The sequence below is a fragment of the Topomyia yanbarensis genome, chromosome 3 (genome assembly GCF_030247195.1).
Source record: "Topomyia yanbarensis strain Yona2022 chromosome 3, ASM3024719v1, whole genome shotgun sequence".
NCBI classification, from domain to species: Eukaryota; Metazoa; Arthropoda; class Insecta; order Diptera; family Culicidae; genus Topomyia; species Topomyia yanbarensis.
The window spans coordinates 394,386,728-394,399,703 of record NC_080672.1 but is presented as its reverse complement, the minus strand read 5'-3'; the positions used below and the strand labels follow the sequence as shown (position 1 = coordinate 394,399,703).

The window sequence follows — 12,976 nt, the reverse complement described above, 5'->3', positions numbered from 1 at the left end:
AAAGTACACAAATTCATCCTAAGACATGATACGGCTAAATTATACAGGTTTGTCAGAAAGTAAAAATTCCTCCTAAATTAGCGATCTGGACCACTGTGCAATGTCGTTACGAAACAAAATAATTTCAATGCGTTACGCTGTGAGATTTATTTAGGTGATATCAATAAATATAATAAAAGTGAAATTAAATTTGCAAAACACCACTAAAGTGAAGACCCGATTTTATCAGCCCCCGATTTTATCAGCTTTTTCACCCGATTTTATCAGCTTCATGTGAAAATTAATAGTTGGTAGTTTGATGGGCTCTAGCACCCGAACCAAATTAAATTTGTGTAAATCCTTTCTTGAGCATATTTTTCTTGTCTTAGAGATCCGAAATATGCAAAAAATAATTTTTTTTTAATTTTGCACTGTTAGACCCCCTTACGGGAAGTTTAAGCTAAATAATCAGGAAAGGTTATGAGGCTATATCTAGGGACCAAAGAAGAATATTTCAAGAGCTTCGGTTTCTTAAAAAAAAGAAAAAATATATGTCCCGATTTTATGAATGTCCTGCTTTTATCTGCCTAAAATTCATCAAGGGGCTGATAAAAGCGGGTTTTCACTGTATGGCGAGCACACTGTACACTGTCACTGTATTCGGTGACAATGTAATGATGAATTTCGCTTACTCTCCGATCACTTTCTACTCGGATGTGTAGTTTAATATTTAATATTGAAAAAAAAAACAAGTAATCGAAATACCCTTATCGAAGTGTGATCTGTCAATCGATTGCTGGGTCATTTTTTGGCAACACATCTCGATATGAAGCCCGAACATTATCGTTGCCTACTTTCCCAAAGCATATATCACTGGCGATTGTTATTCCAAATCAATCCATAATGGCAAACAATTTTCTTCTGCATAACAAATTACATGTGGATGAAGACGCCGCAAATGGCATTCTTGTGCCAACTTTTCCTCGTGTAATGTTAAGGCGACCTACATAGTCCTAGCGTCAAGTCCTGAATCTTGTGATAACTATAGTAATTTATTATCCTCCCTTTACACACTATGAGCCGTGCCGGCCAGGGAATAGAGGCTACCAAGCGGTCGCTTTGAATGAACTATCCGTTAGGCAGACATAATAGCAGTGTTGCCACTTTTTATTTGTACTTGGTGTTTTCTTTTTCAACATATCTATACAAACATATTATAATCAATAAAATTATTACTTGTTGTATCATGCTAATGAGAACTAGTAAAATCGAAACAGTTTCAGCGAATGACGAAAACTGTAACTTTGCTATAACTTATTTGTCTTGAATAACTTTTGAAAGCTGATAAAACCTTTCCATTTAGACTAAGGTGGCCAGATTCTTTCAGGACGAATACGGGGCGCTCTAAAAAAACCTATTAAGGATGTACGTTCTTCAAATTTTTGCACCATGTGAGGAAGATTGAGGAAGGATTTTCGTAAGAATTCATCGCCTGGCTTACATTAGATGCCGAAAAGGGCATCGTGATTAATCAGCACGATTCAGATTAAGCAACACGACTCAAAACTTTTATGAGTGTTTTATACAAGATGGTTATTTTGGAATGAAAATCAGTATTTTAGTAAATTCGGGACACTTCCCGGGACGTTTTACCATGCGGGTCAAGACCTTCAAATCTGGGATGTCTGGTCACTTTAATTTAGACTGTCTGCGACTATATTTTTCATGTAATTCTCGACAAACATATGATTAGAGCTCAAAAGCCAACTGTTAAAATTCATTTTGGTGGAAATTCAGGACGAACCGTTAATCGCCTAGCACAGCCATTGATAGCAAACAAAAGAGAAAAGTATGTTGACTGCTATACAGCGTGTTTGGGTAATATCGGGTTTTCTAGAATATCTCCTCAAAGTGAATTTTGATATTTGGCTTTTGAGTCCGAATTATATGTTTGTCGAGAATTGGACGATTTTAGATATTTTAGGAGAATTCGATAAAATTTGAACAGCTTAGAGCACTGCTCGGGAAATATTGTTGAATATTTGTCGTAATCCAAATTAGAACAAATTCTAGCTATTTAGATATAATCTGAATAATATATTTTTAAATCCCTCCCCTAGGCTGGTGGGTTTGACGGCATTGCAAACATCATCAACAGCATATTTCGTGCATCAGTGCTAAATAACCTCTGACAGACAATTGCTTTAAGATGGTTATTGCATTACATCTCGATAGTGGTGAATCGAGGAGACCAATAGGGCTTATGGGCCTTTTTATATGTTTTATGTTTATTCATACTCTGCACCAGCTGTAACGAACGATCAACCATTAGCTTGTGCAAGCTGGCGTGGCCGACTGGCGGGTTGACGTGGATTGACCTTTGCTGTGGGCCGTGTTTGCAACTATTGTTCCACAGTTTAATGGCAGTGTTGGTGGACATGGCTCGCTCGATTTATCGTTCGGCTTCGTCGTCGTGCACAGGTTGATTACAGAAATGGAAAAGTAGAAACCTATTAGTGTTAGTGTAGTAATAATTGTAGTTTTTAGTACTAATGCATAATTGTTATGTGCTAGTCGTATGTCTGTCTGTGTATGTGTTCGTCTGAGTATTTGGGACAGCCGGGTCATGAAATGGATGTAGAACTGGCGTATACGATAGAATAATAAATTATCCTTCCTAGGATTCGTTGGTCACTTTTTCCGGTGTTCAATTCGTTCATTTGATTCGATTCCTTCGGGAAGATCGGATTGGATGAATTAAGGTTAATTTATCGACACACGTGGATCATCCATTCCCGGTCAGCATAGCATGATAAACTTCTAACAGAATGCAATTGTCAATAATGGTAACCCGAGCAAACGAAAAGCCCACAATAGACCTATGCTCATGGGGTTTGACATGGGTGTTTGAAATGGGTTCAACCCATGAAAACACCATCACCATGATCCGGTAGATCCCATATAAAATACCATATGTTGGTGTATTTATGGGTTATCGAGACCATTTCATGGTGTCTTGATGGTTGTGAATTTTGGCACGGACCATGTTTAAGGTCTTTTAGAGGGGCTATGTGGTGTTTGAACCCATGAATATTTGCTCGGGAAATCAACATCATTTGCTGACCTTTAGACGAGTTCAAGTAGTTTGACTGCATGTTACATGTGTGTTTTTCTTCTACTTCATTAATCTGTTTTTACTATACTTCTATTAGTTTGCTTTTCCACTACTCATGTATTCCAAAAATAATGTCGGCCAATTCATACACTTCTTATTATTCTCGGTATCTTTTTTTATTAATTCAGAATGTTATGTTTCCTTTTATTACTGTATCCTAAAGATGATTCATACTAACACTCACCAACACAATCAATTGCATATTCTATCATATGCACTCACAATCCCATTCCAAACGTTCAAACGCTCGTGGACATTCAATTGCAATCATCTTCACAAACTTACGCTCGCGATCTCGCCAACATTAAAACACCCCGGCAATTAAGTGAACGTATTAGCACTTATTAATTTACATACGCGGTCTCAACAGTGAACCTACAATTGATCAAGGCTTCGGAATAATTGGCTTCGATCCCATATTCAGCTGAAGAATAGAAAATGGAAAATGGCAATGAATCATGAACCACGAGCTGTACGGATTATACAAGCATGCTGTCGTCAGAATGCTGATAGAAAACGGAAGATTGTGGGCATGTAGCGCCCAGAAGAGAAATTTGCTAGAGTGATCAGCAGATAACTTGCAATATGTCATCGACTTCAGGGAAAACGTTGCACTCGCTAGCAGTTATTCTCTGTTCGTTTCAAAGTTGTGATAAGATCTTCTACTTATCTGAAATATTTATTAATGTCCAATTATGTGTGCGATGTCATTTTTGGAGGTTTGAGTGACTATTTTTTGTGTGCCGTTACTCTGTAAATAGTTTTTTACATTTTAGTGTGTACATATTTTTTAATTTAAATGTATTCATTTTGTTCTGCTCATTTTCTTCTTTTTATTCATTCTATCAATTTTATTCGTTTTTTTCATTTGATTATCTTGTTTTAATTATTCATTTTATTCCATTCATTTATTTTTTCATTTTATGAATTTTATTCTTTTCAATTATTCCAATCATTTTATTCATTTTATCCATTTCATTCATTTGATTCATTGTATTCACTAGATCCATTTGATTTGTTTGATTCACTTGATTAATTTGATTCATTTAATTCATTTGATTCATTTGATTCGTTTTGTTCATCTGTTTAATTTTATTCATTTCATGATCAGTTATTCCACTTATTTATTTTATTCAATTTGTTAGTTTGAGTTACATCTAGTGAGCTAATCTAATTTGATTTAAGTATTTTATTAATTTGATTTATATTAATCATTCTATTCATTTTATAGATTTTCCATAATTTATTCCGGTTATTCGAGGTTTTATTCGTGCAGGACTAGAAGTTGTTGTGTGCCTACTTCGCATGAGTTCTGCAAACTAATAAATGATTCAACAGTGATATGTGTAATGTCTTATCTCACTGCTAGGTGGATAAGGTTGTTTTTTGGTGAAAACCTGGTCGGAATTGTCGTATCGTCCTGAAAAGATAAATATGATTACACACATTGTAATTGATGACGGCTACAAATTCAAATATTTATATTTATATTTTCTCCAAAAATTCTCCATAAATAGACAAAAGTACACTACAGAAATTTAATTTAGTTTGCAAATATCGTCGTATTCAAAGAGATAACCTTTACCTTTTTATGTAACAATCGATTGTGATTTATTTCGGCTACAATTTCTGAATGAACAAATTTGCATATTTTCTCAAAAAATAGACAAAAATACGAAGAACTACAGAAATTTCCTTTAGTTTGAACTCAATTTCTTTACATGCCAAAGAATTCGAATTCGAAGTTATTTTCAATTATCGTGCTTCTACGTATACTTGTCTGTTTTTGAGAAAATGTAAAAGGTTTTTCTTTCAGAAATCTTAACCGAAATCAAGCAGAATCGCTTAGTGCATATAGTGTGACGTCGTTTTTGATTCGAAGTTGTTTGCGAAATAAATAAAATTTCTGTACTTCAACCTATTTTTGTCTATTTTTTTAAATTCTAGCCGAAATCAATTACAATCTATGGGTGCATAGTCATCTCATAGAATTCGACGTTATTGGCCAACTAAGTGATATTTCTGTATTTCTGCGTATTATTTTCCTTTTTTTTTGAGAAAATATAAAAATTGTTTCAGAAATTGTAGCCGAAATCAATTACAATCGATTAGTACATGAATAGGTATAGGCTATCGCTTTGAATTCGAAATTATTTGCCAACTAAATTAATTTTCTGCAGTTCTAAGTATTTTTGCTTATTTTTTTAGAAAATATACGAATTTGTTATTTCGGAAATTGTAGACGAAATCAATTGCAATCGATTGGTATATAAAAATATAGGTCATCGTTTTAAATGTAATGTTATATGACGAATATTTTAAAAATTCTGACCTTCTTCGTATTTACTGAATTTTTTCCTATTACACACTATTATTTTGTAACTTATATACAATATTACGTTTCTCCACGTTTGTACGAACATTTTGATGTAATAATATCCATATGTAATATGTAAAACTATTGAGTAGGGAAACCCAGGGCTATTCGGACCTACCTCAGCAAATGCTTTTAAGATGTAAAAGAATTTGTCGGTCAGCAAATGCTTTTAAGATGTAAAAGAATTTGTCGGTCAAAGGTCCTAATTGTTTGTTTGAAACCTCAGCTGCATTTTGGTGCCATAAAAGATCATTCAATTTGCAAAACTCTACGTTTTTGCATTCTTTTACAGTTTAGGGGTAATGAGGACCTTCCTACAGGGCAGTTCAGACCGTCAATTCTTTTTTTACAATGAAATTATGTTTACCTATAAAATATGTATTAGGGAAACTCCTTAAGAAGCAAAAAAAATGTGTTTCAAAAACTTAATATAGTTAGTCACAGCTGTCGATTGGCGCATCATGTATTTTCTTTGCTATGGCGTGTGCAATCGTGTGCCTAGCCGCAAGCCGCTGAACGATGGTTGATGGAGTAGGGGTCCGAATAGCCCCATACGCTCATTTCACACAAAAGTGGTGAGCGTCTTGAAAATATCTGTGTTTTCACACAAACAAAAATCATTCCGTAAAATAGGAGCCTCAAGCTTTCCAAAACACTTACCTGTTATTTTTCCACTTTTATTTGTCGCTTTAATCACGGTTTTACCATTATAATGATTTTTGTTTGGAGGATGGCAAAAAAACGAAACACGTTGTAGGGTGATGAGCTCATTTTCGCTATGTTTCAATTATCACCATACCCATTTGAAGCCGTTGGTTAGAGCAGTGTCTGCCATCTTTGTTCAACGCATTGAGTCAAATGGTAGCGCAACAATATGGGCACTCGATTCGAGTTTTTGTTGTGCTCGAACACGAGAATTCCACTGTTTTCAGCGCATTTGTGTTATTATATTGGTTCTTAACAACGAAGCAAAGTTCTTGATGTCAATTTGTAGGCATTCCATTGCTTTTAGCCCGAGAAATTAATGAATTAGTGAGACACCCTGCTTAGTTTGGTGAAAATAGGCACTTTACCTTATCTCCTTTCTAAAAAACCGTTTTAATCCACCAATTGTGCCTTTCTCATTTCCCCAAACTAAGATTTCATGGCTGGTTATGTTCAATATAATAGTGGAAATGTATATTACATATGCAACCATCCATAAATTACGTAACACGTCTAGCGGGGGGGGGGGGGGGGGTTACGACAAGTTGTGACATAAGGGAGAGGGGGGTAAGCTAGATCGTTACGTAACACGTTTTTACTAAACACAAAAAAAATTCGAAAAATTTGTTGAGTAATAGATAAATTAGTGACAATTTGTTACATGGGGGAGGGGGAGTCAATTTTGGGCAATTTTCGCGTTGCGTAATTTATGAATGGTCCCTATTCAGTACGATTTGCATATACATACAATGGATCGACAGCCACGAACTTGAGATGCTATATATTTACGCCAAAACACTCGAAACCAGCGACGGATTCAGGAGGAGGGTCCGAAGGGTCCGTATAATATTGAATTAGCTTAATTAGCGTAGCTCAAAGTTGTCTTTTGGCAAACTTATTTTATCATGCGAGTGTGTGTGAAGGGGATGAATAACCCACAACCGAACCACTCCCGCTCCCAGCCTATCTTGGTTTGCCTACTAGGTGAAGGTTATTGGGATGAGAGAGCAAGGATGCAAAATGCCTACCTTTTCTGCGGCTATAATTTTTCTGCCTATATTCTCATTTCTCTTTCGACGCCGCTGTCGTTCGCTAGTGCAGGACGCCCAGCGCTGTACGGCAGTTTGTAAACAAAGCAGTAACAAGACAAAAAAATACTGCCCCCAGTACAGCCACCAGACGCGACCGGTACAGCTTCTTTTTCCTTATTTTACACTTTTTTAATATTTTTAATCTATTCAATATTTTTAATCACAAACGACGACAATGAACGCGGTTCGTTTACGCCACGACCGGCATTAACGCTTTCGTGTGCGGGCCTCTCCCTTTAACTATGCAGAGCAAAGTGTACAAAGCGAGAGAACAAACTTTACTACGCCACCCTCTCACCGAGCAGTCGGAGTACAGCAGCAAAACAAAAATGTATTCTCCTGCTGTATGGGAAAATGTACTCGGTTTGGCTACCGTTCTGGTAAGAGCTGTAGTGATGCGTCGCTGTACGGCTTGTGCAAATGTAAATATACCTAAAAACATGTAGTTTACCGGTACCGTTGGCATCCCTGTGAGAGAGGGGTGGGTCTGGAGGGGTGGAGTTTCACGAAGGGTAATGTGTAATGTGGGGGGGCAACCCTTCACCACATACCTCTAACTACGCCCCTGTTAAAATACAGAACGCCTATTAAAACCAAAAAAGAATTTTACCGGGATAAGGTTGACGATTTTCAGAGTGATTGCATAACCTTTCTATATGAGAAAGGCAAAAATGTGCCAAAGTCAATTCTTGTCAAAAAAGGTTGAGGTTGCATAAAATCTCGACGTTACATGCATTTTAAAGTAATTTGGCATCAAAAATACCTTTGAGCACTATGCTATATTTCACCCTAAGGAGGAAAATTTGGTAAAAACCAAAATTTCTCACTAGGGTGAAAATTTGTTGGTAAAAACCAGTCTTTGTACAGGAGGGCACAAATCCTTATTTCATACTATGTTGCGTTTCGGCTTCGCCTCATCAGAAACCGACACTAACACATTGTCGGAATAGATTAGCGCCGGCTTGACGCAAATCCCTTAAAACTAAAACACACTATGTGTTTCAATCAAACGACTGATCAAACGTGATGTCCCGTTCGAGCAGAAGTTCTGTTTATGCCGATGAGACACAAGTGAAGCCGAAACTTGTCTTGGCTTAGCAGGCCTATGCGAAAGCACTATGCTATATTTCACCCTAAGGAGGAAAATTTGGTAAAAACCAAAATTTCTCACTAGGGTGAAAATTTGTTGGTAAAAACCAGTCTTTGTACAGGAGGGCACAAATCCTTATTTCATACTATGTTGCGTTTCGGCTTCGCCTCATCAGAAACCGACACTAACACATTGTCGGAATAGATTAGCGCCGGCTTGACGCAAATCCCTTAAAACTAAAACACACTATGTGTTTCAATCAAACGACTGATCAAACGTGATGTCCCGTTCGAGCAGAAGTTCTGTTTATGCCGATGAGACACAAGTGAAGCCGAAACTTGTCTTGGCTTAGCAGGCCTATGCGAAAGCACTATGCTATATTTCACCCTAAGGAGGAAAATTTGGTAAAAACCAAAATTTCTCACTAGGGTGAAAATTTGTTGGTAAAAACCAGTCTTTGTACAGGAGGGCACAAATCCTTATTTCATACTATGTTGCGTTTCGGCTTCGCCTCATCAGAAACCGACACTAACACATTGTCGGAATAGATTAGCGCCGGCTTGACGCAAATCCCTTAAAACTAAAACACACTATGTGTTTCAATCAAACGACTGATCAAACGTGATGTCCCGTTCGAGCAGAAGTTCTGTTTATGCCGATGAGACACAAGTGAAGCCGAAACTTGTCTTGGCTTAGCAGGCCTATGCGAAAGCACTATGCTATATTTCACCCTAAGGAGGAAAATTTGGTAAAAACCAAAATTTCTCACTAGGGTGAAAATTTGTTGGTAAAAACCAGTCTTTGTACAGGAGGGCACAAATCCTTATTTCATACTATGTTGCGTTTCGGCTTCGCCTCATCAGAAACCGACACTAACACATTGTCGGAATAGATTAGCGCCGGCTTCTATTCCGACAATGTGTTAGTGTCGGTTTCTGATGAGGCGAAGCCGAAACGCAACATAGTATGAAATAAGGATTTGTGCCCTCCTGTACAAAGACTGGTTTTTACCAACAAATTTTCACCCTAGTGAGAAATTTTGGTTTTTACCAAATTTTCCTCCTTAGGGTGAAATATAGCATAGTGCTTTCGCATAGGCCTGCTAAGCCAAGACAAGTTTCGGCTTCACTTGTGTCTCATCGGCATAAACAGAACTTCTGCTCGAACGGGACATCACGTTTGATCAGTCGTTTGATTGAAACACATAGTGTGTTTTAGTTTTAAGGGATTTGCGTCAAGCCGGCGCTAATCTATTCCGACAATGTGTTAGTGTCGGTTTCTGATGAGGCGAAGCCGAAACGCAACATAGTATGACCTTTGAGCATTTTTCATTTCAGTTTATATGGGAATTTGTTGCGTGACCGCACTCTTCAACCCGTAACTCCGGAACCGGAAGTCCAATCAATCAAAATTTAATAGCGCCGATGGACCTTTAATTTGGGACTAATTTTGTGCAAATTAGTCCATTCATCTCAGAGAAACAGAGGTGACATTTTTTTCCACATACTCACATACACACACCGACATTTTCCGATCTCGACGAACTAAGTCGAATGGCATATGACACTCGGCCCTCCAGGCCGGGATTAGGTTGACGATTTTCAGTAATTGCATAACCTTTCTATATGAGAAAGGCAAAAACGAAAGAATTAGATTCAGCTGTCAAAATTAATGTTTTGGAATAGCGGTTCCACGAATATGTACGACAGTCAGAAAGTCTTACGATTTTCTGTGAAATCGAGGGGGTCCGAATTACCCCCACTGTCTTAGTAGCGCCGGGTCTTTCTAAACATGTTATATTTCCAACTGTAAAAGCAAACAAAGCGCAATCAAATTTAACCAACCGTGTGTCACGTTTATTGTGAAAATCATACCTTGTGGAGGGGTGGGCGTAGCATAGTTGGTAAACCGATTGCCCTGTACGCAGAGCACTTGGGTTCGAGTCCCGTCCCCGCACATAGTGTTAGAAATTTTTCATAAGAGATTTTTCTAACCCGAAGAGGCGAATGACCTTAAGGTTTAAATTTCTATAATCGAAATTTTAAAAAAATCCGCGAAAAACTACAAAAAAGTATGATAATTTATGAAAATCTACTATCTATTGCCTACATTACAAATCTCTACGGATTTCATTGGTGTAAGGAAAATTGAAATTGATTGACAAACGGCCGAGATACGATTGTTTGAACAGAGAAGCTCATTTTGTCTGTACTGACTTCCAATTACTGTTTTTATAATTACTTTGGATATACAAATTTATTTTCCATTACTTTTTAATTACCGCTTGTGTAACTATCTGATATACCTATCCAATGGTGAAGAAAAATTTAAAATCAGTGAGCAAACAGCTAAGATAAAGGGCGAACACGAAATTATTGCGACACATTCAACAGGGCATAACTTTTTTACCATTGGGTAAAAATCAACCAAATTTTGCACACTTTCTCATTGATGTGTATTGTTTACATGCTGTCAAACTCGAAGTCGTGTTTTTCGATTCAACGAAAATGGAGGTGAACCAACGCGAGTCGTGAGAACAAATTCTTTCCAAACACCTGGAATTTCCTGAACTGTCGCACCGGCAGTTGGGAAAAAATGTTGAACATTCACCATTCAACCGTCTCCAGAGCGTTGAAGCGGTTCCAGGAACGGTTGACATTGGACCACGGCAAAGGAGCTGGAAGAGAACCGGGACCGGAGAACAAAAAGACGGAGGGAAAGGTGATGCGGATGATTAAAGCAAATCCCAACGTCTCAAGCCGTGATTTGGCTAAAAAAAGATCGGCTTGTCGTAGAGCTACGTCCAGAATGCAAAGAAGAGAGCTGGACTACATACGTACAAGGTACAGAACTTCCCAAACCGCGATGAGCGGCAACAATCGACGGCTAAAACTCGGGCACGGAAGCTCTACGAGAAGATGTTGACAAAATATGGCTGCTGTGTGATGGATGACGAAACGTATATAAAAGCCGATTTTAAGCAAATTCCGGGGTTGGAGTTTTCACCGGCAAGAGCAAGTTCTATGTGGACGACAAATTTAAGAAGAAGAAAATGTCGAAGTTCGCCTCCAAATATCTCATTTGGTAGGCCATCTGCTCTTGCGGACTGAGGAGTGAGCCTTTCGTGACAAAGGGCACAGTAAATGGCGAGATCTACAAATCTGAGTGCCTCGAGAAGCGTCTTTTGCCGTTCTTGCAGCAGCACGACGAAGCTCCGCTATTTTGGCCAGATTTGGAATCATGCCACTATTCTAAAAGTGTCCTGGAGTGGTATGAGGCCAATTCTGTTCATTTTGTTCCAAAGGACATGAATCCGCCAAACTGTCCGGAGCTGCGTCCGGTGGAGCAGTACTGGGCAATGATGAAGCGGGAACTTCGGAAGAGCAAGAAAACAGTCAAAGACGAGAAGGACATGTTAAGAAAATGAAAAAAAAAACTGAGAAACTGGTACCGGATGACACTGTAAAGACTATGATGGAGGACATCAAGCGAAAATGCGTTCAATTTTACACTCAAGGCTCCATCGATTGACTTTTCTTTTGATTTTTGAAGTAAATATATGTATAAAACTACCCTAAAGTTTTGGTTTGATTTTAAACATTATAAGAAAATTGGCATGACATTTTCGGTGCCGCAATAATTTCGTGTTCGCTCTTTAGCGTTCCCATTTTTTCCGCTGACTTTGTTTTACTCTTTTTACTATACCTTACGATAGACAGCTCTATTATTCTTTTTTTAATTCGACGTGTTTACAAAGACATACCTTTGCAGTGGTGAAGACAGATTTAATATCGTTTAAGTAACAACTGAAATATGACCGGTCAAAGTAAGCGTTCCCATTTTTTTGATCCCCTTGGTATTCCGAGTGTTAATCTGTTGGGGGCTAAGGTGAATTCCTTATCTACTCTGCGGCCAAGTTCCTCTCAGTTGGAGCTAATAAGTTACTACACACACGACATTTTTGCTCTGTTCAATTTGATAAGCTAGGAACTAATACCCGGGGATGCAGGGAAAATGCACATTGTACAGTCTGAGTAGAATGATGGCTAGTGTTATTTTTCAAGCAATGAAAGCAGTGGTGGATCCAGGCGGAGGGTTCTGGGGGTCTGGAACGCCCCCCCCCTCCTACAATTTTTGAACTTCTTGAGAAATTTTAAAATTGTTTCTATTTTAAATTCGTTCTAAACTCAAAACCATTACAAACCAGATTAGACCACCAAAACTGATGTTAATTAAATGAGGGTATTACATATTACGTATTGTACAATGAACATTTCGGACCCCCTCCGAAATTTTTTTCTTGATCCGCTCCTGGATGAGAGACCTCTGATTTTCAAAAAGTGATGACCGGTATTTACTTGGCAAACAGTCTGGTGACTGTTTGCCTAGTAAATACCGGTCATCACTCTTCCGAATTTGCAAAATTTGTCTTGCAGGGCGGACCGAGATCTCCTTCTAAAAGCAAATGTTCATTAATCTATTTACTCCAAAGTAAATGATGTTTCATAATCTAAAACTTCTTGGGAAATAGCATAACAGTAGCGCAATTGATTCTAGAG

At 37.9% G+C, this 12,976-nt stretch overlaps 1 protein-coding gene across 7 annotated transcripts in view; it reads left to right on the top strand.

Moving 5' to 3' along the window:
* Window positions 1-12,976, top strand: part of LOC131693159 (kinesin-like protein KIF13B) — an 85,409-nt gene that overhangs the window by 51,748 nt on the left and 20,685 nt on the right. The window lies entirely within an intron of this gene.